This window comes from Canis lupus, chromosome 10, assembly GCF_003254725.2.
Source record: "Canis lupus dingo isolate Sandy chromosome 10, ASM325472v2, whole genome shotgun sequence".
In the NCBI taxonomy this organism is placed as follows: domain Eukaryota; kingdom Metazoa; phylum Chordata; class Mammalia; order Carnivora; family Canidae; genus Canis; species Canis lupus.
In genome coordinates, this window is record NC_064252.1 from 5,895,672 (window position 1) to 5,922,457 (window position 26,786).

The 26,786-nt window shown below is 39.2% G+C and overlaps 2 long non-coding RNA genes across 3 annotated transcripts in view; one reads left to right on the forward strand and one right to left on the reverse strand.

The window, feature by feature from the left end:
* LOC112677937 (uncharacterized) overlaps positions 1–26,786 on the reverse strand; it is a 73,920-nt gene that overhangs the window by 40,377 nt on the left and 6,757 nt on the right. The window contains exons 2-5 of one of the 2 annotated variants that reach the window (XR_003147295.3): positions 26,675–26,754; positions 23,825–24,006; positions 15,822–15,913; positions 8,211–8,346 (exon numbers count right to left, since the gene is read on the reverse strand). This is a non-coding gene — a long non-coding RNA (uncharacterized LOC112677937). Of the gene's footprint in view, positions 1–8,210; positions 8,347–15,821; positions 15,914–23,824; positions 24,007–26,674; positions 26,755–26,786 lie in introns of those variants that run through there. The other variant, XR_007413347.1, reaches the window with a different exon arrangement.
* Positions 8,244–17,746, forward strand: LOC125755891 (uncharacterized). Its single transcript, XR_007413349.1, has 3 exons — positions 8,244–8,950; positions 12,716–14,621; positions 16,207–17,746. It is a non-coding gene; the product is annotated as an uncharacterized LOC125755891 (long non-coding RNA).

A 26,786-nucleotide genomic window follows, 5' to 3' on the forward strand; every position in this document is an offset into this window, starting at 1 on the left:
TGCCTCACAGAATTGTTGAGATCTCAAACGAGATCATGTATTTTATGGGAAGGTATTTTATAAACTATATGGTATACTCAATACTGATTTTAAATTTAATACAATATTTTTTTCTTTGTTTATCTAACTCAAGTATGCCCTTTTTTACATTTTACCAAATGCAACTCTCATTTTCAGGGCTTTTTTTCTTCACCTACAATTTAGTTTTAATTAATCTCTGTGCAAAAGCTATAGCTTAATACTTTGTTTAAAGATCTTGCTTTCTCTTATAGTCTGTTCTTCTAGCAGTCCTATATTTATCCTTGCTTTCCTGGCAACTCGTTATAAAGCCACACAAACCATTGATTTGGGCATGAAGAAAATCAGTAATGATTGATTGGTTCTGTATAAGGACAGCACTTTCTCATCAACTAATCTCATTGAGATGAGGACATTTTATAAGAAATAAGCCAGGAGACTAAGAAAAGATGAGGTGAGTCTCTTTCATTGGCTTACCAAAGGGGCGGGGGATGGGGCGTATGCAAGGTTGGAACCTTCCACCTCAGAGAGGAATCGACACTATCACTGGTACATGGTGAACGTGAAAAGTGGGCCAACTTTTAGTTGCTTTTTTATGCTTATGTTCTTTTTTAAGATTTATTTTAGAGAGAAAGTGGGACGGGGGGAGGCAGAGGGAGAGAGAATCCCAAAGCAAACACCCTGCTGAGCTCAGATCCCAGCATTGGGTTCCATCTCACGACCCTGAGATCATGACGTGAGCCAAAATCAAGAGTCATCTGCTCTCAACTGACCGAGCCACCCAGGCACCCTTAGGTTTATGTTCTTTGCAAACAGTGCATTTCATTACTGCCTGCTTCCCACCCTCCCTTCTGTTTGTGGAATATTGATTAGCACATTCTCTTTAATTTAGTTTTTAATATAAAAATGTGGAAATTTTTTTAATATTAGGGCAAAGAATCAGAAATTTCTAAAAATCTCGGAAGAGAAGGAAAAGAAAATAATTTCATTTCTGGACCAAAGAAGAGCAGAAATCTTTCTTTGTATTTTTACCCTATGATAAAATAAGATACCGTTTTTCTTTGAAACCACGTCTCTTGAGAATATAATGACATTGATAATTCCCAAATAATTCCTTTAGTGGCACTTCAAAGTACCCAAAGATAGAAGGAAAGGAGAGTATATGGGTATCCTTGCTGACTTAGATATTAAGTTGCAAAGCTATACTATATTGTTTTGTTACCAGATTTTTACAATGAGAAATATGTAATTTTCTTATAAGCATTTTAGGTTGTGAAACATTTCAGTCAGATATGTATATTTTTCATATGTTTAATTCATATTTACATTATACTAAGCAAAAAAACTTCCAAATAGCTCAGACAACAAAACTTTCATTTAAAAAGTATATTCAGATTTTTATAAGCTACATAAAGTAGGTTTTTAAATATCGGAATTGGGAAGTTAATTTTACATGGTAAAATTCAAACATTGATCAAGACTTATTTGCAGTAATGATGGGGTAAAGAGTTTTTTAATGGGTAACAAAACAGACAGTACAAAAATTATTTTTTGGCAAATATATGCATTGGGAAACATACTCCACATCATACCATAGTCTAATTAAATCCCAACACTGCCTTTTGAGAGCCTGGAAATTGCTAGGGTAATGAAGGGAAAAGACTCCAGCTATTATGGGAATCTAGAAAGTGGATAAACCATTTAAGAAAATCAAGAGTTGACATATTTTGGACCAGAGTCTCAGAGGAGAAGGAGAAAATCAATCAAGTAGATTTTGATGTCTTTTTTTTTTTTTTAAGTGTGATTATAAAAAAAGCAGAAACAAAAAAATCAAAAAAGTGTGATTATACAAAGTAGGTAAAAATATAGCTATCTCTTTGGTAATTGTTCTTTTAAATGGAAATGCTGTAAAATAAATATTTTCAATATCTTCCAATATGCACAAAACCAAACATTTTAAATGTTTAAACTGTCTTGGTAATTAACTATGTTCTGCCGTATAAAATCGTGGTTGATGGCGCTCATTTTGCTCAAAATTTCCTCGTGTAGCTTGTAGCTTGTTCTATAGAGTTTGGTGAAACAAAAATAGTTTCATTTGTTGTGACCCTTGAGTCCATTGCTAGCTGGAGTTAAATCTACATACATAAAAGTAAAACAATAAATATGGAACCATCCTGAGAGTCTTTTCCCATAATGTGTATTCTTACCTTCTAACCTTGAATTCTCCCTATAAGCAATTGAAAGTATTTCATTTTCTTTATAATAAAAACTATCTTCCATTATATGAACTGGTGAATTATCAAGTGTCCTGAAACAAATAAGAATTTAGAATTGCCCTCAATTGAGAAAAACAAAAAGATAAATACAGAGAAACTATAGTACATTTTCTTTAGCTTGAGAAAGGATCCCTGTAAAACTTAAATATTGAACCACTTTAGTAAGATAAACTCTTCAGTTTAAAGAACTCAGAATTACATTCAATTTTGGGCCGTTTAGCCTATGTAGGAGTTGAGGTAATAATGCAAATTCAAACAGTAAACATCAGTAGTTACAGACACTCGGTAGTATATTTGTTGGGAGACAAATATATTTCCCAACAGCTAGTTCTAAAGTCATTAACTTCTGATTTTCAGTTTTCTTAACCATAAAATTCCAGTTTCTTGTAAGGAGGTAATGGACATGTAGGTATGAACTTTAAGGTTTTGCAAAATAAGAATATTCTCTACTATGGGCAACTAAACTAAAATCGTGTATCATTGGTCATAAAAGACTTTTTGAGGGGAAGGCTCACATTCAGCTTTTGAAATTATTGAAGTATGTGTTTTTAGCAAAAGAATAACCAGTAAGATGGGCCAAATTAAAATTTGGGTTTTTAAATTTGTTTAAAATCTTTCTCCTGGGGACACCTGGGTGGCTCAGTAGTTGAGTGTCTGTCTTCGGCTCAGGGTGTGATTCCCCGGGGTTCTGGGATTGAGTCCTGCATCAAGCTCCCCACGGGGAGCCTGCCTCTCCCTCTATGTCTCTGCCCCTCTCTCTCTCTCTCTCTCTCTCTCTCTCCCTGTCTTTCATGAATAAATAAATCCTTTCAATCAATCAATCTTTCTCCTACCTCCTATAAAAGAGAAGTATTAGTGTGACGGTAAACTTGAAAATTAAAATTTCAACAGGGATACTAGAATCCAGTTATATACTAACAAATAGGATTTTTAAAGCTATTTGTGAATATAACTTCATAGCTTGTATATTAAATTTTTATTATTTTAGAGGGGTGGAGGAGCGGAAGGAGAGAGAATCTTAAACAGGTTCCAGGCCCAGGGCAGAGCCCAACACACACGGCTCAATCTCACAGCCCTGAGATCATGACCTGAGCAGAAATTGAGAGTCAGATGTTTAACTGACAGAGCTACCCGGGCACCCTATATAGCTTTTACATTTAGAACTTTTTCTCTGCCTTAGGCAGACATGGATTATTTTGGGTTTTGCCCCTAATTTCATTAATCATTGTCTATAATCATTTGAGTAAAGGGTAATAGTTAAGATTCCAGAGGTTATGGCTTTTATTATGTTTGGATATGTTTAGTAACAATATTTGAGTTTAAGCAATGTTAAGTAACTCTGCATGTCCTGGCCAACTAAAACGTAGCGTTCCATTTTGGGAAATAAAAATGAATAATCACATCCACTCAACAGGATTTTATGTCTCCTGCCACTTAAAAAAAAAGGCAGCTTCTATTCCTCTCTCCAACTCAAATTTCTCTGTTAAGCCCTCCATGAAGAAGAGTGGTGTGGAGCATAGACTCAGGAGTTAAACCACTTTTATTCTGGGCCTACCACTTTCTTGCAAGTCATGTCACTTCTCTGACTCACACTTCCTTAGTTTATAAACTAGAACAGCTCTAGAATTTCCATCTAGGAGAGTTTGAGGTCTATTAGAAGGAAGCATGAAACTTAAAACCCCCTATGTGCTTAGCAAACACAAAGTTTTCCACAGAATGCACAGTTTACTTGTCTTTGGAGGGCTAGTAGTAATTATTTATGAGGAGACTGAAGCCCCCAAACACCTGAGCCATCCACTCCTGGCACTGTATTACCTACCTTTCAGAACTGAGATTTAAATTACCTTGATCTTTATAAAGAATGCAGCAGTATTATTACTAATAAAGTACCCTCATGTGGGAATAATTGTTCTTTACCATTCATTCTCAAGACCACTAGCTTATTTTAGCAAGAAAGCAAAGAGGGTAACAGTTGGTACATGCAAAATTGGTGCTCGAGGGAAAAGTTTGAGAATTTGGCCCTTACTTAACCCCTCACCTTCCTGCAAACATGTACAATTTGACAACTCTGGGCTTTCCCACATACTATTCTAGTTTGCATGGCTTGCCTTCTACCTGGCAAATTCCTATACACATTCTTCAAGACTTATCCCAGCATGCACTTGCTTGGTCTTCCTGATACATCAGTTGCTCCCTTAAGCTATAATTCACATAATTTTCTTACCCCATCAGACTGAATTATCTGATGGATAATTGTTCAGTGTTCCGAAATGTGGTAATTATTAAATGAAGAAATGTGCTCAGTATCTAAAACATCTCTGAATTGTGATTTTGTTTTATCCCTGACATATTACCAAGTACATATTTTTTAAAATCTTTCAATTTGCCTTATGAATATATAATAAAAATAGATTAAAATTAAAATACAGTGACAGTCTAAATTCAGTATCATTTAAGAAATTTGGAATATTCAAAATTAAATGTAAAGAATAACTATAGTGTTTTGTTTTTTAAGATTTTATTTATTTATGAGAAACAGAGAGAGGCAGAGACACAGGCAGAGGGAGAAGCAGGCTCCCTGTGAGGAGCCCGATGCGGGACTCGATCCCAGGACTCCAAGATCACACCCTGAGCCGAAGGCAGATGCTCAACCGTTGAGCCACCCAGGTGAATAACTATATTTATATTTTTTAAAGATATTTTTATTGGATCACCTGGGTGGCTTAGTGGGTTAAGCAGCTGACTGTCTCAGTTCAGGTCTTGATTTCACAGTCATGAGTTCAGGCCCTGCGTTGGGAGCTCCATGTGTGGAGCCTGCTTAACATACATACATATATTTTTATTGTAAAGAATTATGTCTTCCAACCCAAATCTTACTTGGTTTCCATGGCAAAATAAAGCATACTGGGACTAGGCTACTAGTCTCCTTTTGCCCATTATCACATCTGAAGTCTTTCCCTTAAGATTGTCCATTTTACTTGAAAAGACTCCAAGGTTTTCCAGAAGAATGAACTACCAAAAGTAAGATCTAGACTCCTTTTGCCTTTTCATTGACTGAAAGTGTAGTCAACAAGTCTGTCTTCCTCTATCCTCTTAGAAGATATAGAGTTCTTAAATGCTAACGAGTATTTCCCTAGTACTTGCTTCCAGACAACCTGAGAAGTGGTACTGTGTGTGTTTTTTAAAGATTTTATTCATGAGGGAGAGAGGCAGAGACATAGGCAGAGGGAGAAGCAGACTCTGAGGAGAACTCAATACGGGACTCGATCCCGGGTGAACCTAGGATCACGCCCTGAGTCAAAGGCAGATGCTCAACCACTGAGCCAGCCAGGTGCTCCAAGTGGTACTGTGTTGAAACAAACATCCATTGAGACCCCATCTCCATTAGAGTGCACAATTTGTATAGCATGAATCAGCCTGAGTAGTTACTGCTATCACTATATAGTAGCCCCTGATCACCCACCACCGCCGAAGCACACTGAGATAGTAAAAATATTGACTATTTGGTTGGAATATACAAGAATAGGTGTGCAGATTACTAATTTGGGAAGTGAGATAGTCCATAGTGTTCAGACTTGAATTCGCATTTTTAAAAGACTTTTAAGGCAAAAAGAGTCTTCTTGATGGCCATTGTCAAGACTCCGTTTTCCAACAGTGAGTTTAATTTTGAAAACAGAAGAACCAAATAATGAGAAAGGAGAAGATTGTCAAGTTTGGTTGGAAAGAAGAGGTTTTATGTGATTTTTTTCCTATGGGTAAAAAACTAAAAATATTTTCATAGAAAGGTTCCCCCAAATTCCCTTTAAATAACTAGGTAAACTTAAAACATCCTGCGTCGGGATCCCTGGGTGGCGCAGCGGTTTAGCGCCTGCCTTTGGCCCAGGGCGCGATCCTGGAGACCCGGGATCGAGTCCCACGTCAGGCTCCCGGTGCATGGAGCCTGCTTCTCCCTCTGCCTGTGTCTCTGCGCCTCTCTCTCTCTCTCTGTGTGTGTGTAACTATCATAAATAAATAAAAATTAAAAAAAAAAAAAAAAAAAAACATCCTGCGTCTTCCTGTGAAAGACAAGTAAAAGATGAGCTGTTTAATGGTAACAGTTGTAGTTTGTGTAAACAAAATAACCCAAATAGAATTACTTGTATACATAATTTATTAACAAGACCTTCAAACCCTAAATAACTAGAACCAGAAGGAAAATTAAATTGCTTTACCTATTCGGAATATGCTTTTCGGAGCACACGACAAACAATCTAACTGATACATGTTCTAGCAATAAGTAATACAGAAATGTCTGTTATTTTAATATGAGGCTCTCAAGGAAATGAAAGATGCTAATACTAAACTGGAACTGTGACCTAGTCATCCTTTTGTAACTCTTGTCTGTTTCTACAACTACATTGGATCTCCAAGGGCATGGTTTATCTGTCTAGACTCGGATCCTTGCTCATATTCTGCAGTTTTGGTTTGGTTTGTCAAAATGTGATGCTGGGATTTATCCCTAAAACTCTAGGTTACTGTTTCATATTCTGTCTTTGTAGGTTTTCTCTTCTTGGACGTCTTTGGTCTGCCCTCTTCTAAAGCTGCCCATAATGCATAAGAAAACTATATTGACTGTATTACCTATAACTAAATTGTTAACTTCAGGGATGAGAGAGATCTTTCTACAGTAAATCATTTGTGGCTGTATTTCCACAACAGTCACGTTGTTGTTAATGTAATTTCAAATACAGAAAAAACAAGTTCTTGGAAAATATCAGGATCGAAATTATTCCATGAAAATTATTCCAAGAAAACCATATGCATACCCTTAATAGCCAAACTGATAAAATTCCAAGTTTGTTTGTTTGTTTATTTTATTTTATTTTATTTTATTTTATTTTATTTTATTTTATTTATTTATTTATTATTTATTTATTTATTTATTTATTTATTTGAGACACAGGCAGAGGGAGAAGCAGGCTCCCTCACCGCGAGGGAGCCCAATGTGGGACTCAATCCTGGATCACGACCTGAGCCCAAGGCCGATGCACAAAAATAAATTCTTAAAAGCAATCCTCGGGGGGAAAATCACATTATTAGGAAATGATTGACAGCTAACCATTTTATTAGAAACAGTGGGGCAGCCCAGGTGGCTCAGCAGTTAAGTGCCACCTGCGGCCCAGGATGTGATCCTGGGGTCCCGAGATCAAGTCCCATGTCAGGTTCCCTGCCTGTCCCATGATCGAGTCCCGCATCGGGCTCCCTGCATGGAGCCTGCTTCTCCCTCTGCTTGTGTTTCTCCCTCTCTCTCTCTCTGTGTCTCTCATGAATAAATAAATCTTAAAAAGAACAGAAAGAACAAATAGAAAACAAAGGAAGGATGGTAGCTTTCAACCCAACCATATCAATTAAAAAGTGTAATGGACTAAACTCTCTAAGGCAGAGATTTTAAGATAGGGCAAAAAAAGTTAAATCCAAGTATATGTTTTTCCCAAAAGACACACTTTAAACAAAGGTTTTAAGTAAAAAAGATGGAAAATGATGCACCATGCAAACACCTAGCATAAGAAATTTAGTGTGGCTATATTAATATAAGATGAATGATACTTTTAGAACACTACATACAACAAATGAATATGGATTAGTCTCTACATAGACCAAATGCTGGCCCATAATTAAATCAGTAAATTGTAAAGGATGGAAGTCACTGAAATAAAAAATAGAGAAAAATCAAAGCAAAAGCTGGTTTTTGAAAGGTCTAATAAAAGTAGCAAATTAGCATGAGCACTGGGTGTTCTATGTTGGCAAAGTGAATTTAAATTTTTAAAAACATAAAAAAAAAGTAAATTAGCAAGACTATTAGTTTCTGAGGTTCCATAACAAAATACCACAAATTGTGTGACTTAAAAAACAGAAAATTATTTTCTCACAGTTCTGGAGACAAAGTAGAAAATCAACATGGTGACAGAGCTGATTTCCTCTGAGGCCTCTCTCATTGGTTTGCAGCTGGCCACCATCTGGCTGCTTCTCATTGTCACTCTGTGTATCTCTGGTGTCTGTGTGTTCTAACGTCCTAATAAGAACACCAGTCATAATGGATTAAGGCCCACCCTGATGGTCTTATTTTAACTTAATCACCTTTAAAACCCCTTATACCAAACAGTCAATTTTGAATTACTGGGAGTTAAGGCTTCATTATATGAATTTTGAGAGGGGACACAGTTCAGCCCATAACATTGATAGAATAAATTATCATGATCAGGCATGAAAGCAAGGACATCCCTGTAGATACTATGTAGATTAAAAGGATGATAATGAACAACTTTGACAATAAATTCAATAACTTAGATGTAATGGACGATTTCCTTAACTAAAATCTTGAGAATATTAATATTAATAAAGCCACTACCTAAAGCTTCTGAAAAGGGCATAGAAACAAGTGGATTGTGGAAAGAAGTCAGAAGTTGGAAAAGCAATTCATAAAAGGATGAGTTTCCTGAGTTCCTTTCATCTCATGGCTCTCCTCCTGAAGGCAGTCCCAGTTGTAGAAGTATAAACCAGGTAGATGGCTAACCTCAAATAGAACCTTGTTTTTCTGTCTTAAAGGAACCATCAAAGGGGAAACTGGCAGGCTGGAATATGTAACAGGAATTCTGGAAAGGAGAGATTTATGGAAGGTAATTAGCCCAGCATAATACACTTAACACTCACCTCTGAGTTGTTTGTGGACGGGACAAATCATCATAACCTTTAATATTTAGAACATTGCCCAAGTGTCATACTAACCCCTGAGAAACGCATGTTCAGGATAGACCCGAAACAACATAGCAAAAGCTCTATGGGCTTGAACTAAGATTTAAACCATGACCCAAATCTCAGACTATACCTGAGTGATGGAGGTATAGGAAAGTCTGAAAGGAAAATAAGACTGAAAACAGAACTGAGCTTGAAAGCACTGCATATAAGAAGAAAGCGAGACAGAACTTTTGGTCTGAGCTTAAACAGGGTTGATTGGTTAAGAAGGAAAAAATAACATCCTCCAAAGGATTATAAGAGAACCCCACAATCTATAAAGCATCACAGACACAATAATTTCCAGGATAGAATCAAAATGACTTGTTATAGGAAGAATGAGGAAAATATGACCAATTCACACAGGGAAAGACAACTAACGGATTTCAAGACTTAGCTATAGTAATGAGACTGTAGTACCGACAGAGAGAGAAACTCAGAGACCAATGCAACAGCAGAGAGAGCCCCAAAATGGTGTCTCTCAAATATAGCCAATCAATCTTTGACAAGTTGCAAAAGAAATTCAGTAAAGAGAGGATAGTCTTTTCAACAATGGCGCTGAAGCAATTGGATATCCATAAGCAAAAGAATAAACCTAAAACTCACACCTCATACAAAAATAAACTCAAAGTGAGACATAGATTTAAAAGCAAAACATAAAGCTATAAAACTAAATAATCAACATAGTGAAAATTCCAAATGCTGGTAAGAATACAGAAAAACTGGATCTCATTCATTGCTGGTGGAAATATTGAATAGTACAGCCATTCCGGCAAGTATTTTGGCATTTACTTTAACAACTAAACATAATTATCATACAACCCAGAATCACTCTGGACATTTATTGTAGAGAAATGAAAACTTAGGTCTTCATAAAAACCCAAACGTCATTGTTCATAGCTTTATTTGTAATAACCCAAAACTGGAAACAATCAAAATGTCTCTCAGTTAAACAAACTGGTCTAACCTTATTATGAAATTATACTCAGCAATAAAAAGGAAAAAGCTCTATATAACAATTTTATTGGATCTCAAGGGCATTTTACTGAATGAAAAAGATCAATTTTGAAAGGGCACAAACTATATGATTCCATATATTAAAAATTCTCTAAATAACTATTATAGAAATGGTAAGCAGATTAGTGGTTTCCAGGGTTAGGTGGTAGGAGTAGGGTGTGATAGGACTCTAAAAGAGAGGGCTATGTAATGATGGAATAGTTTGGTATTTAGATTGCTGTGTTCATTACCTAAATCTACACATATGATTAAATGATATAGAACTATATACACACATTGTACCAATGTCATCTCAGTTTTGATATTGCACAGTAATTATATAAGATAACCATTGGAGTAAACAGGATGAAAGATACATAGTGCCTCTCTTTACTATCTTGGCACCACTTTGTGATTCTCTATTTTAAGATGAAAAGGTTTTAAAAGTTAAAGAAAACAAAGGAAGGATGGTTTCAGCGGCATAATGGTGGTATAAGAGAAAAAAGTCTTTGAACCTGAAGAGTGGTAAACAGAAATTATACAGTCTGAAGAGCATGGTCGAGGGAAGACTTGAAAAAAAGAAAGAAAATGAACAAAGAGCATCGAGGATGTGTGGGACAATATTTTTTAAATCTACCATATTCGCCATTGGGTTCCCAAAAGGAAAGGTTAAGATTGAAGCTAGATTTGGAGAAATGCCCCCCACAAATCCCAAATTTAGTAAGACATAAATTTGCAGATAAAGGAAGCTCGAGGAAACCCAAAGAAGATAAATTCAAAGAAAACATTTAAACACATTATAATGAAGCCACTGAAATCAACTTAGAAATGAGTTTTTTTAAAAAATAGAACTAGAGAAAAATAAAAGCATATGGAAACATTGCATATGGAAAAACAATTATTTGGATGAGCTTGAATTTCTCATCTGAAGCCATGAAATCAATGACAATGGAAGAACATCTTTGAAGTACTAAAAGGAAAGAACTGTCAACCCAGGGTTCTATGTCCAGCAAAAAAATCCATCACAATAAAGGCTCAATAAGGACACTGTGCAAGAGATTTGAACAGGCATTTCACCAAAGAAGATAGATGGCATATAAACAAAAAGATGCTTAACATAAGCCCTTATGATGATTTAGGCAAAATAAAACCACAATATTATACCACTATAGGTCTACTAAAATGGCTAAAATAAAAATTACAATACCCAGTTTTAGTAAGGATGTACAGCAACTGAACTCTCATCCATCACTAGCGGGAAGGCAAAATAATATAGCCACTCTGGATAACAGTCTGGCAGTTTTTTTATACAGTTAAATATACACTATACAACCAGTTCTAGGTATTCACCTGGGAGAAATGAAAATTATTATTTTTTTAAATTTTAAACTTATTTAATTCATAAATTGATAAAACTTATAGCACGGAACCCCCCAAAAATGTTAATTTTACCCCTCAAAATGTTAATTTTACTCTAAATTTTAAAAAAATCTCTCACTAAAAAAAAAAAAAGCCTTGAAGTTTCACTACCGATTTCTGCCTATCATAAACAGGGAAGAACTAATACTAATCTTAGACAAACCCTTCCAGAAAATAAAGAAGGGAACAGTCCTCAATTCATTTCATGAGGCCAACATAAACTTGATACTAAAACCTATCAGATTCAGGGCAGCCCAGGTGGCTCAGCGGTTTAGCGCTGCCTTCAGCCCAGGACATGATCCTGGAGTCCCAGGATCAAGTCCCGCATCGGGCTCCCTGCATGGAGTCTGCTTCTCCCTCTGCCTGTGTCTCTGCCTCTCTCTCTCTGTCTTTCATGATTAAATAAATAAAATATTTGAAAAAGAAATAAAACCTATCAGATTCGATAAACATAGATGCAGAAATCCTCATAGACACACACAAAAGTAGTTAGCATAAGAATCCAGCAACTTATAAAAAGAATAGTACATCATGACCAAGTGGGGTTTATCCCAATAATTCAAGATTAGTTAAAAAATGAGTCATTGCTCAGTGGATATAGAGTTTCTGTTTCGCAAATGGAAAATTTCTAGAAATCTGTTACAGAACAATATGCTTCATATATTTTGATGGCCTGTCATTAGATGTGTAAATCTTAATAATTATTATATCTCCTTGCTGTATTGAACCTTTATTAATATATAATGTTCATCATTGTCTCTCATAGCTTTTTTTTTTAAGATTTTATTTATTTATTCATGAGAGACACAGAGGCATTTTTGCATTTCTGCAACTCACAGCCGTGCTGAATTCAAACTAATAGACTAAGTGAGATCTATATCTAGCACAATTACATTCCAAAGTCCAGTCTCTTTTCCTGATGTATACGTAATACAAAAGGTATCACTTAACGTTATGAGGTGAGCAGTGCCCACATAAATACCTTTGAAACTATGGTTTTTAATAGCCACGTAATATTCTACTATGTCTTAGTTTAACCATTCCTCTATTTCTCATATATTACCATTCTACTGAAGAATAATGATAAATCTCCCTGTATATCAAGTCTTGCTTTTTATTGATTCCTATATATTGATTGTTAATTACACATTGCTAATTATTTTAGGAAGAAGCCCTTCATGTGGTAAGTTTTTATTTTTTTTATTTTTTTAAAGATTTTATTTATTTATTCATAGAAACACACACAGAGAGAGAGGCAGTGATACAGGCAGAGGGAGAAGCAGGCTCCATGCAGGGAGCCCAACGTGGGACTCGATCCAGGGTCTCCAGGATCATGCCCTGGGCTGCAGGCGGCGCTAAACTGCTGCGCCACTGGGTCTGCCGTGGTTGGTTTTTATAGTTTTATTCTCATCTGCTGAGATTTTATTGTTCTTTTTAGAAAAAAAATGTAATGTTTTATATTTGTAAAAGAATATATGTAACAAATGTGTAAGTTTGAAGAAGAAGAAAATAAACACCATGTAGCCCTTCATCCAATCTCAGAACTTAACTATCAACATTTGAAGCTGCCTTGTGGACTCCTCTCTAATATCGACTCCCAGAAAACCCTCAGAGAAAAATACTACGATGAAGTTTGTGGTTTTCAGCCCTCTTTGTTGTCATCTGTCTTAACACATTTGCTGAAGCCAAAAGTCTTGGAGTCAACCTTGATGTCTTACTACTCCCATCCCCACCCCCCATATCCAACCTGTTAGCAAAACCTGTCGACTCCTCCCTAAAAATATATTCAGAATTCACCACCACACCACATTCTCCTCCAAGCCACCACCTCTCACCTGGATCATCAACGTAGCCTCCTAACTTGATTCTCCGTTTTGCTCCCATTCAATCTATTTTCTTTTCTTTTCTTTTTTTAATCTATTTTCATTACAGTGGCCACAGTAATTCTGTGTCAAGTAAGTCAGATCATGGCAGACCTTTGCACAAAACCTCTCAGAGTAAAACTCTGCAATATCCTAGATGGTCAGTCCCACTCTGCCTTGCTTTTCTGAACCTGTGGCCCACTGTGTTTTTCACTCAGAGTACTCCAAAGAGGTCCACTTGCTTTTTCTTAAACCCACCCAAACCACTGAGACCTTGGGGCTTTTGTACTTGCTGTTTCTCCTGTCTGGAATGCTCTCTCCCCAGATATCTGCATGGTTTACTCCTTCACTGGGTTCGGGTCTTCCCTCCAATATTCCTTCTCGGAGAGGCCTTCCCTGGCCACCCTACTACTCTCCCTACCACTTTCTAGCCACTTCCCTTTATGTTTCTCTTTAGCACGTCAATTTACATATATTTAATTTACTTGTTGTCTGTTCCAGCACTAGAAATTAAGCACCATGAGGTCAGGCATTTTTGTCTTTTGTGTTTACTGCTGCCTATATCTTTGATGTCTAGAACATTGCTGGCATATAGTAGGTACTCAAAAAATATTTGTTGAATTGAAATTGAATTAAGTCTATGTATTTTTATATATAGCTTTGTGGTTTTATGAGCATGATATCCTCCTCTGTATGTATCCTCCTCTGTAAGTCTACATGTATGACGTGCTTTATCTCCTCCACATTATATGTCTCATTTACCTACATTAGTCTGTGTGGCTATAATTAATGCATTTTCACATGACATGAGTGACATGACAGTGTGCCTGTAAAATTTAATTATTATTTTTTTTAAGATTTTATTTATTCATGAGAGACACAGAGAGGCAGAGACATAGGCAGAGGGAGAAGCAGGCTCCTCAAGGAGCCTGACGCAGGACTTGATCCTGGATCCCGGGATCACAACCTGAGCCAAAGGCAGATGCTCAACCACTGAGCCACCCAGGCGTCCTGTATCATTTAATTAGCCATTCTTCCCTTGATGAACATGTGGGTTGTCCCCTTGTTCCCCTGGTTTATTTATATATAATTATGCACATATGTGTACGTAAACATTTTTAAAAATATGTTATTTATTTATTCATGAGAGACACAGACAGAGGAAAAGCAGGCTCCATGCAGGAAGCCTGATGTGGGACTCGATCCCGGGACTCCAGGATCATGCCATGGGCCGAAGGCAGGCGCCAAACCACTGAGCCACCCAGGGGATCCCCTGGAGGTAAACATTTACATATTTATAGACATGTACACACATGCTTTGGGCTCTTAACATGTCTGTAGAATAAAGTGCTATCAATAGAATTGTTGGAAGAGAGGGTATTTCCCTTTTTTTATTTAAAAAATACTTTTAACTGTGGTAAAAAAAAACCACATAAGAAAAAAATGTCTCATCCTAACCATTTTTAAGTTTACAGTTGACCATTTTCAGTTCAATTGTTTTAAGTACATTCACATTGTGCAACAGATCTCCAGAACTTTTCATCTTGCCTGAAACTCTGTACCAATTAAATGACAATTCTGCTTTTCTCCCTCCCTCTATCCCCTGGCAACCACTATTTGACCTTCTGTTTCTTTAAAGTTAACTCTTTTAGGTAGATCATGTAAGTACAATACACAGTATTTGTCTTTCTGCGACTGGCTTGTTTCACTTAGCATTATGTCCACAAGTTTCATCCATATTGTAATATGTATATTTTTTAAAGTATGTTGTCTTTTTGTTCTACTTTCTCAAAGGTTTCTCACTTTAATCTTGTGCTTCTCTCATAAATTTTCTTTTACTATGCAGTTTCTTTTTAATTAATGAGGTGAGCATAAAAATCAAGTAATACAATAATTTTAAAAACAATACGCTTATCAGGAATTAAATGCAAACATAAAATCTTGTACTTTTCTGACCACTTTTTATTTCTAAATCAATTTTATTTAAGTATAATTTATATATAGAGATGAACCAATCTTAAATGTTCATTTCAATTACTTTTGACAAGTGTGTACAGTTCTATAACCATCACTACAATCATATAACATTTCACCCCCAAAACTACCCACATGCCCTGTTTTAGACAATTCCCTCCTCCACCCCTCACCCCTGGTACCACTGCATAAGAGCAGGGGGAGGAGCATACTGAAATTCTCTGTACTATCTTCATAATTTTTCTGTAAATCTAAAAAATCTAAAATTATTACAAATACAAAGTTTAATTGAAAGGAAGAGAGGGGCACTTGGGTGGCTCAGTCAGTGAAGCACCTGACTCTTGGTTTCGGCTGAGTCAGGATCTCAGGGTTGAGATGGAGCCCAAGCTCCAAGCTCTGTGCTGGGTGTGGAGCCTGCTTAAGATTCTCTCTCCACCTCCGTCTGCCCTTCTGTCCCCTCTCTAAAAAAAGAGAGAGAATGAGAAGCCACCAGACCTATACTCACCTATTATTCATTCTGTTGTCCTTGGAACTGCTGTCATTCCATCACTCATCACCCAGAGATAGGGCAGCACCAGTATTAATTTCCTATTGCTGCTGTAACACAATTACCACCAATTCAATGACTTAAAACCAAGACAAACGTAAAGTTTATCTTAAAGTTCTAGAGATACAAACTCAAAATGGGTCTTATGAACTCAAGTCAAGCAGAGCTCTGTTCCTTCTGGAGGCTCTATGGGACAATTTGTCTCCTTGTCTTTCCCCGCGTCTAAAGGCATCTACATTCCTTGGTTCATGGTCACTTTTTCTGACTTTAAAACCAGCAGGCTAACATCTTAACATTTCCCTCTCTCCTTCTCTCTCACATACCCATGTTTCTGTTGTTACAGCTCCTTTTGTGATTCTGACCTTCTTGGACCTCTCTTACAAGAACCCGTGTGATTACATTGGGCCCATCTGGATAATACAGGACAATTTTTCCACCTGACCATCCTTAATCATATGCAGAGTCCCTTTCGCTATGTAAGGTAATATCTGCACAGGTTCTAGGATTTAGTTATGGACTTTTGGGGGTCCCTTGGGGGAACAGGTTTTGGTCAATCACATGTGCCTATGAAATTCTAGGAAAGCTGGTTACGTCTGAGGGTGGTCATGCAGTGGGAACGTACCAGGATACCAATACGGTCCTACTGGTATTTGTGAACAAATCTCTATCATACTTCGATTCGAGGGCAATGACCACAAGAGACGGCGATGTAAAGCATGGAGAAGGGCCTATTTTAATCTGACGCCTTGGCAGGGCAGAGGTTTGAATTTGTGGTCTGAGCCAAAGAACTGTATTTTAATGATCCAGGGCAGAGTGAGTTACTTGATGGGGATACTCCTAGTTTGTGACCATAAACCTAAACACCTAAGATGGCAAGATCACCCTGTGTAGCATTCAGAACCCTCTGATACAGTGATAACCTGCAGGGACAAGTGGGTGGGGGAGGTACATTGATTAATCCTGGGGAATGCCGAGTTTCTATAAAATTCCCCCAAGTATGCTGTAGCAACCTAGTTCCACATTAGAATGACGGTGCTTTTGTTCCATTAGAAAAACATATTCGGGAGCTTCACCATTCTAAGAAAAGAATAAATAATATTATTAACTCTGCCTTTGGCCATCAGTATCTGCTGCCATAGAAGTGAAGGGAGAAAGTACATTAGGTACCCATGTACTCAGTAAATGGGTGGCCTGTGGTTAAAATGTGTTCTTACTCAAAGGGGGCATGTTACCTACAGTTACTGCTGAGAACAGGTGGATCCCACAGTTGTAGATGGAGGTACAGAACGTACTGACGTGTAGGAGATCCAGATAGCACCCATGCTCATGGGTGGTAGATACACCAATTTAAATAATCAGGGTCATGCACCACTGGCCCTCTGGAATCTATCTATCTGGGGCTTGAGCAATGGCAGGAAAGAGTTTCATAGAAAGAAAAGCTACTGACTCCATAATTGACCAGTGTATCGTTACCACTTGTGCTGGATACCCGCCTCCTCTAAATCATTCTCCCCTCTATGTATCCTAGGATATTAAAATTGACCATCAATAATCCTTGAGGTTCCTGTTGAGTTTGGCCAATGGGAGGCACTGGCTTGGGGGCATAAGGAAGGGAGGGAGTGAGGCCAGGCCATTATTCTTCGAGCTCCTTTCCTTCTGGGGCACCGTGGCACATCTGCTACAATTACAACTACTCTCTACAACTACTCTCACGGTTTTCAGCACAGGGTGACTATTTTACCTTCCCTTGAGGATTCTTTTAAACTTGTCCACACTTTTGCAAATAGCCTCTTGATTAAACAAGCCTCAAATGTCCCTTTTAGGAGAGCCAACCATTTCTTGCTTGTCTCTTGATTGATGCATCACTAGAACCAAGGAACAGATCCACCACCAAGAGAATTCCTTATGGGCCTGAGGAGTTCAGGCATGGCTTAGGGCATTGGGAGGTGCTTCTGAATAATAGAATTTTTAAAAATATTTTATTTATTTATTTATTCATGACAGACACAGAGAGACAGAGACATAGGCAGAGGGGGAAGCCGGCTCTATTCAGGGAGCCTGACATGGGACTCGATCCAGGGTCTCCAGGATCACACCCCAGGATGAAGGCAGCACTAAACCGCTGGGCCCCCCGGGCTGCCCTGAATAATATAATTTAGTTTTTGACTTACAGGAATGTGGCAACCCTTGTAACACCTTGGAATTACATTTATTCTATAAATAATAATACTGAGCATGTGTTATGTGCCAGACACTGGAAATACAGGAATGAAGAAAACAGACAAACATCCCTGTGCTACTAGACCTTTATGCAGGTGGAGGAGACAGACCATGAACAGAATAAATAAAATATACGCCATATGTTAGATGCTATGAAGGAAGAATGAAGCAGGGAAGAGAGATGGGGAGTTGGAAACTGTGCAGTTTTATTTTGTTTATTTTTTTAAAGATTTTCTTTATTAGAGAGAGAGCACAAGTTGGGGGGAGGGGTAGAAGCAGACTCCCCACTGAGCAGAGAGCCCTATACGGGGCTTGATCCCAGGACCCTGAGATGATGATCTGAGCTGAAGGCAGACATGTCACCAAGTAAGCCACCCAGGTGCTCTACAGAAGGGTGCAGGGAACGTTTCAGGGAGAAAGTAACATCTGAGTAATGACTTCAAAGAGAGTTGGCAAAAATAGCCAACAGGATATAAAGTAGGACATAGACTATGAAGTGGGTGCTGGAAACTACCTACCAGATACCTGCAGGCTGAGAGATTTTGCTGTCTCTGTGACATCACATGAAATAAGCCATTTTCCAAGGATGCTCCAGCCAGATTTTCACTATTGCAGCCACCAGCAACAGTGCTGACGGCGCTGAGAGGGAGCTCAGGGAATGTGGCCTTGCCCGGCATCCCCTACAACACTAGGCTGCAAACTCCTCCTCTCCCTTGCTAACCCTTAGAACCGGTGTGTTGCAGCGTAAGGAAGTCATCTTCTTGCCAAAAGATGGGATAGAGTCTCTGAAGAGCTGTGTAAAGAAGTGGCAGGTAAAAGGAGTGGTCAAGAGCCAGAGTCCTTCTGCCCTGGGGCCTGGAGTCTGATCCCCACTTCCTCCCTTCCCTATACCTCAGCTTACACTCACCGAGGAGAATACAAACTAGGGCAAGGGCTTTGGCCTCTCCTTCAGTACAGAAGCTCAGAGCAGGTGCCTGACACCGCGGAGGAATGTGAGCTCACAGGCCTGCAGGCCAAGGTCCCTGGAGCAGCCAGGTAGTTGGTGCCAGTAATGGGAACACAGCTGTGGGGTACCTAGGGGCTCACTTGCCCACAGGACGGAGTCCCAGAGGCAGGCAGGCAGGCAGGCAGGCAGTCCAGGGCTAGTAAACCAGCTGCACGAAGCCCCAGGGGAGGCAGGCTTGCTTCTCCACCACTTTTATTTATTTATCTATTAAAGATTTTATTTATTCATGAGAGACAGAGAGACAGAGACAGAGGCAGAGACAGGCAGAGGGAGAAGCTGGCTCTCTGCAGGGAGCCGGATGTGGGACTGGATCCTGGGTCTCCAGGATCCCACCCTGGGCTCAAGGCGGTGCTAAACCGTTGAGCCACCCGGGACTGCCCTTCTCTACCACTTTTAGCACGAAGTTTCCACCTTCCACATCACAAAGTGGCTGCATGAACGCTCAGCCGTCATATCTGCATTTCAGGTTAGAAACACAAGGAAAGACAGAGGGCCAAGACTGAACCTCAGCTGAGCTTTTTCAAAGTCCTACCTATCAGCCTCCATTTAACTTAAGGTTATCAGGAAGTGATGCTTTAAGCATTTTGTATTTTTACAGTACTGTTTGCTTCTTACAGGCTTTTTTTTTTTTTAGTTTTGGAGTTTGGAGTTGATGTGAAATACATTATAAACACTCTTATTTTGATAAGGTTTAATACTAAGAGCAAACTTTTTACTCAATGGGAAAAAAAAATTAGATGTATTCACTTTGAGATCAGGAAAACACAAGGTTTTTTGACTTTCATTGGTAGTATTTTACATAGTTCTACAGGACCAAATAAGCTGTATAGGAAAATAAAAATAAGGGCAGCCCCAGTGGCTCAGCAGTTTAGCGTGGTTTTCAGCCCAGGGCGTGATCCTGGAGACTGGGGATCGAGTCCCATGTCGGGCTCCCTGCATGGAACCTGCTTCTTCCTCTGCCTGTGTCTCTGCCTCTCTCTCTCTCTCTCTCTCTCTCTCAGTGTGTGTGTGTCTTTCATGAATAAATAAATAAAATCTTTAAAAAAAAAGAAAAATAAGAGATGTAAGAATTTGGGGAGAAAAAAGATAAAGCTCTCATTATTTCCTAATGATACGATCATCTATATGGGAAACTTAGAATCAACAACCATACTATTAGCATGAGTGAGAGTATTCAGAAAGAGCACCAGATATAAGATAAGTTGATATAAATCAGTAACATTTATCTTAAAAGTAATAACCAACTGGAAAATATAATTTAAACAACAAAAATATAAGTATCGAAGAATTTAACTTACCAAATAATAGAGAAATTGTCTATGATATTTTTAAACTCTATTAAAAGACATAGGGAAATATTTGAATAAATGGAAAGATATTTTGTTATGTTGAATGAGATAACATTAAAGATATATATTCCCCAAAATTAATCCATAAATTCCATGCACTCTCAACCCAAATTGCAACTGTGTTTTTGTTTTGTTCTGTTTGGTTTTCTTTGGTTTGGAAACTCAACAGTCAAAAGTTATTTCAAGGAACAAAAGTCCATGGTTATCTAATTTTTTCAGTTGTAAAAGAAGAGCCAAATTGGAAGGAACCGGCATTATTACATACTAGAAAGCCATGGAAATAAAGAAGAGTAGAGTATAAGAGCAGAAAAATAGATACTGGGACAGAATAGAGAGTTCAGAGATAGACCCATATATATTTGAGACTTCTTACCTCATGGAAACAGGGACAGGACAAACTTTTTCATGGACATTTTGGGAAAACTGGATCACCAAATGGGGAAAAGTAAAACTGCATTTTTTCTTAACATGATAGTTGAATGTGGACCACAAATATATTAAAGACTGAATGTGAAAAGGAAACTCCTAAAGGTAATAGAAACTGATGTAAGAGAATATCTTTGTGACCCAAGGCTTCCGGGACATCCTTGACTATCTTTAATAGATAAAGATGGCTGCAGGTACTGCAAAGAAAAGGGACGCTGGATCAGAATTAGCCCCAATTTAATGACAAACAACAGACTACAATCACAGCAGTTCCAATAAATCCTCTCTCCCTGGAATCTGCTCCTAGTTATCCCCAAATACCCTTGAATTTACTGTGAACTAATAATCCTAGCCAAGTGGTCCATTACCTTTTCGGTAGACACCAGAGTTGTCCATTCTACTCCCAACACCTCACAATTCCCCATCATAATTCCTGGAGTACCCCAGTCATTCCTGTGTAGGGTTAGATAACGTACCACATGATTTGCCCCTTCCTGAACCCCTTAGGCCCCATGTGGTCCGACATAACTTTTTGTTAAACTGTAAAATAATCCATTAGGCAAGATTTACTTTCTTCTTAGAATATTAACATTTCATGTTGGCCTGAAGGACTGACCCTTGAAGTTCTGGGCTCCTTCCCCACTCATCTTTGCCCTCTGACAGTTCTGATAGATTACCCCAATTTTACTGTTTTTCCACTATGGAAAGTTCCTGAATGTTTTATGGGTGTCTATTCATATTTTCTTTCTTAAAATAAATGTATTATGAATACAGGAAGAGAAATATTGGAGTAATTGGACCTTTGAGCAGGCGTAATTAAACTTAGATTGGAGTGGGTGTGGAATGCTACTATCAGCCTCCTTCTCTGCCCTTGGGAATCCAAAGTGGCCTCCCGTAAGAATTAAAGTTAATTTTAATTAACTTTAATTAACTTTAGTTAACTTTAGTTAACTCCTTCCATTTCCTAAAGCCAAATCCTGGGATACCCTGACATTTACCCCCACAGAACACTGACAACAAAATGTTGTTATTAAGAAGAAACAATTAGGAAACAGTGAAAATCCTTGCTCATGACAAACAGAAACCATCCTCTTCAGATGATTGGGCTATTAGATCAGGGCTATTCGATCTTTACTAAGTATGTACACAAACATTGCTTCCAGAGATTTTCTTCGTTGGAAAGAACAGAGGATGAATCCCTGGCTTACTTGATGAAAAATGTCCTCCCAGACAGAGCCTGGGAAAGTGACTTTGGTCCATGCTTGAGTATCCCACTTTGAGGTGGAGTCTCCCTGGAGTGGGGATGTGGCTGGGGGTGGGTGTTGGGAAGGGGTATAAACCAAAGTACCTGATGGTTAAAATCCGACAGTTCTGTAAAGGTGACTTTTGTGGTTTTCATCATCCTGTCCCTGCTAGGACTACTCTCATCCTTAGAGCCTGCTTAATGGTAGTATAATATGGCATTTGTCCCTTTCCTTTGATCTGGGTAGTAGGACACAACATTTCTCATCTAAAAACTATGCCTGGAGCTGGAGTTCCTCCTTTTTCTGACTTTCCTCAAATGCTGGAAATTTCTAAGAAGACCCTGTTTCTTTCCTAGGACTTGCATGTGCTCCTGGAGCTTCAGGATCCTGAAAACCTATAATGTCAGCTCTATTTTCATCTGAACTTGGGCTTCACACAGAATCTGGTACTGACCTTGGGTTGGCAGTGGTCTTTCCTGCCCCTTGGCTTTTTTTTTTTTTTTTTTTTTTTCTGGAGCTGAAATAGCTCATTATGTTTTTTCCCCCATTTTAATTTTGGAAGGACCTTCTCTGTTTTGTGGCAGGACCAGTAGAGTCTTGCTCATAAGGATCTCAATTTGCTGGCTTAGGCAGGTGGGTTTTTCCCCCTGACTTGGAAGTCCTCCAATCCTTTCTTTACCCTCAACACGCTCTCCTGCTTTGGGGCACCTACTGTTCTCTGAGTCATAGCAATTGTGTTCTTTTTCTAGCTCTTTCCTGCAGCCTGAAGTTTAGCATTCTCCTTCTGGCACAGGCCACTCTCTCTGGCATCCCTATTAAAGACAAACATATAGGAAACTATTGGGTCTCCCCTAGCCTCACTCTGGCATAACACTCAGAGACCCGGAAGTCAAGCTCCCTGAGGCTCGGGGCAATGCAATCAAACCAACTGGGCTGGTTTGTGGCTTCTGTGTCCAATGTTACCAGGAAGCTGCTCTTTATTTTTTTTTTTATTTTTTAATTTTTTTAGGAAGCTGCTCTTTAAAGCATAACTATCCTGTATCTGGATCTTGTGCAATCAGCGTGCTCAGTGATGGGGGGCATTCCTTGCTTACTGGTCTCTAGACCACATAGATGCCCATCTACTGTATTGAAATTTTCCAGGTCACTAGTTCTCACAGTCTCCTGATAGTTGTTGAGAAGCAAGGGGCTATTTGGACTTGACTATTTCCCTGGTCTCTTTGGCCCTTGACACTAATTTAAAGAAGGCAAAGTCGCTAATCTTGTAATGCAGTAATTTATTTAAAAGAAAGATTTATCAGGTGTCAGGCATATCACCACCACAGTCATGAAAGTCATCCATTACTGCATGCAAAGTAGCCACGTCTTGGTCAAGAATCTACACTGTTTTCATTGATCTGAAGAATTCAATTCAATTCTTGGTTGTTACTCAAGTTTTACTTCAAAGATTTGAAATATTTACTTCTGGCACATACCAGGTACTATATTGCAGTTTCCCACACAGTGGCCAGGTATTACAGTGGAGGTCTTAAAATCGGGGGAAAGAAATCTCATTCTACCGGCAGGATTCATTTACTCCCTCAATCACTTACTAACTCACTCAATGAACATTTGTTGAAGGAGGGAAGCAGCTATTCAGAAAAGTGCAGGGCAGTTCTCACTTCCCAGGATTTATCCCACTCCTGTCTGTGGGTGCAGGTTGCCCAGTGTGCTTACCTTAGTAGCTTATTTTGTTTTCCCTTGCTTGAAGTCTTGTCTTTCGGTACCTTTGTCCCGTTATGATTGAGGACAAGAATCCGTATAAACTAAAACAGATGTTTACTGAAGCCCAGTATATATATGCCTGTTGCCAGGAATAAAGCAATGAATAACACAGAGAGGCCTTCTCACTGAAGAATCTGTAGTATGGGTGGGGGGGGAGGGAGGAGAGACAGAAAGACAACCCTACAATTACCTGGGATATATGTTATTCCCCACAGGGAAGGGTATTGAGTGTTAAGACAAACCCAAAGTTCTTTTTTTCTAAGCAAATAATCTGAAAATCTGAAAGAAAGGTTCTGATCAATAACATGTTCAGGGAACAGATTAAGGGAGGACACAGGCCTCAAGCTTTAACAGATTTTTCAAGGGACAACATGTCACTTCTGAAATATAGATGAAGTAGGAGCACACGTTTTACAGTAAAAAAAACCTGGTTTGGAATCCCTGACTCGCTAGAGGAACTTTATTGAGTGAATTAATCTCTTCAAGCCTGAGTTTCCTCATCCATGAAATAGAAACAGTACTTCTTAATTCACAGGATCTTCTGCAAAGGTTAAATTAAATGGGAGAGCAAATGCATTTTGTAGACAGTTTCCCACACAGCTGCTCCATAAGTGGTAACTATTATCTCTCTTCAGATTTAGAGGAAGTCTTATAAGAAAACCTAGTCTGGCTGCTGCTTTGCATGGACCTTCTTTTCCTGATTTTTCCAGTTAGGAAATACTGAGCTCAACCAACATGATTTCCTACCTCTATAACTGGCTTTAAGAGGCACATCTAAATGCTAAAGCACATTTTGAGGAATCAAACAACTGGACATAGATGTGTTAACCGCAGTGAGGTAGGCTTAATGAGGAAGAATAGGGCCAGGAAACTATACGTGCCCATTTGATGAAAGAGCAGTGGGTTGAGAAGTGGGAAGAACCAGCCAGAGAATGGACAAACTGAGGCCATTAAATGAAGTCTAGACAAGAAGGTGGCATTTGAAATCCAAGGACAGATTAACAAATAACTCATGACATTAGTATTTAGGGTGGATAATTGACTTCAGGAAGATGCAGCCAGAGGAACTGAATGTTCAGCCTGTGTGCAGACAAAGCTCTTGGATGCAGGGACTTAGAGCAGGCAATATGCTGAGATCCAGGCAGGTAGGGGCTCAGCAGCTAACTTTCAGTTTGAGGAGGGCTCTGGGGATTTATCAAAATAATCTTAGAGAACTGGGGCACCAGATAGTTTATAAGCCTTGGTTTCAAACATAGGAGAACAAAGTACTGATCTAACTACTGCAACTGATCATAGCAACCTTGGCACTGCTGGCACTTTGGATTGGATAATTCTTTGCTGGCGGGTCGGGGGTGGGGTGATGCTGCATGCATTGTAAAATGTTTGCATTGGCCCTGACTTCATTGTAAAATGTTTGCATTGGCCCTGACTTCTATGCACCAGATGCCATTAGTATCCCTTCTCCATGTTGTGACATGTTGTGACAGCCTACAATGTCTCCAGTCATTGCCAAGTGTCCCAGCGCAGGAAAGGTGAGAAGATGGGAGGGAAACATTGCCCTCAATTGGGACCCATTGGGTTGGTTCATGTCTGCTGAGAGAGTGCCGCTGCAACTGGTGGAGTCTGGGGTGAGAGTCTCAGTATCGGATAAGTTGACGCAGGAGAAGTAACAACTGACTGGGGCAGAGTAGTGAGCACTCTGTCCAGATCCCTGTCCCTTCTATCATTTCTATACAGCCTGTCCCACCTTCTCTGTTCCTCTTCTTTTGTCAGAGTAGGCAGTTACTTAGGTTCTAACTGGATGCCTGGAGGCCAGCAACAAGGAAGTCATAGCCAGCCCTTAGGAAAGTCAAAGGTCTGTCTAGGAAGCATGCCACAAGAAACTGGATCAAACTGGACAGGCCCAACATGGCGGATACCATGACAAGAAACTCCTGACCAAATTAGGAAGAAAAAGCACAAAATCCTGCTTCTAAGAAATCCTCATCCCAAGTAACGAATGTTCCATCCCCTAGATAAGAACGGTCAAAAAAAGGTAGAAACCCAAATCCCAGGGTGTGCACCTCTCTCTCTCTCACTTGCTCTCACATCTCTAGAGTGTATTTTTGCTTTAATAAACTCTCCCACTTGTGGGGCCCACCGGCTATGTTGTGTCCGTCCTCGAATTCTTTCTCATGAGACCAAGAACCTTCTGCGACACCTTTGGCGACCGGCAGGGTCAAGAGCCCAGGGTCTCCCAAGTTCACTCAAGCAACACTTTGCCTCCAAAGTACTGCCCGTGGGTTTCTTGAGTTTCTTTGCTCAACATGCTTGGAAAGCCAAAGTATCTGAGATAGGCCTTGGTCAATGGCTGGTGTGAGGAGAACTCCCTTGCATAGAGGGTTGGGGCTTTCCCTGATTGACCTCTTCTGCTTCCCCGCATCTCTGACTTTCTACCAGTTTATTCTCAGGAACACATCCTTAATAAATTAATCGCCCAGAAATCTCTCCTTAGGGTCTGCTCCCAAGGAACCAGCTGTAGGGCTGGGCTAGAGAAACAGACGCAGGTGTGAGAAGCAAGTCCAAGAAAGGGGAAAAGAATGAAGACTATGAAAGGTAAGCCTGGCCTGCGTATCCACTCCAGCACCCGCCTCCCTGCCATCAATGTGGTTTCCAGCATGAGTCTCAGCAGTGAGAGGTGATTTAAGGAGCCAGAGACAGCTAGACAGCGTGGTCTTGTTCTCAGGAACAAAGTTGAAAGCAAGAATAGAGCACAAGGCCTCAAGGCAAAATAAAAAACCACAGAGCTATTAGAGGAAATACCTCTGAAATGCTTTGTAGTTAATATTAAATATCTTCAGAATCTTCCCCACGGAATGAAGGCGTCTGTGAACCTCTGGACTCTGAAAATGTTGAAAGGGAGTATTTCAATCTT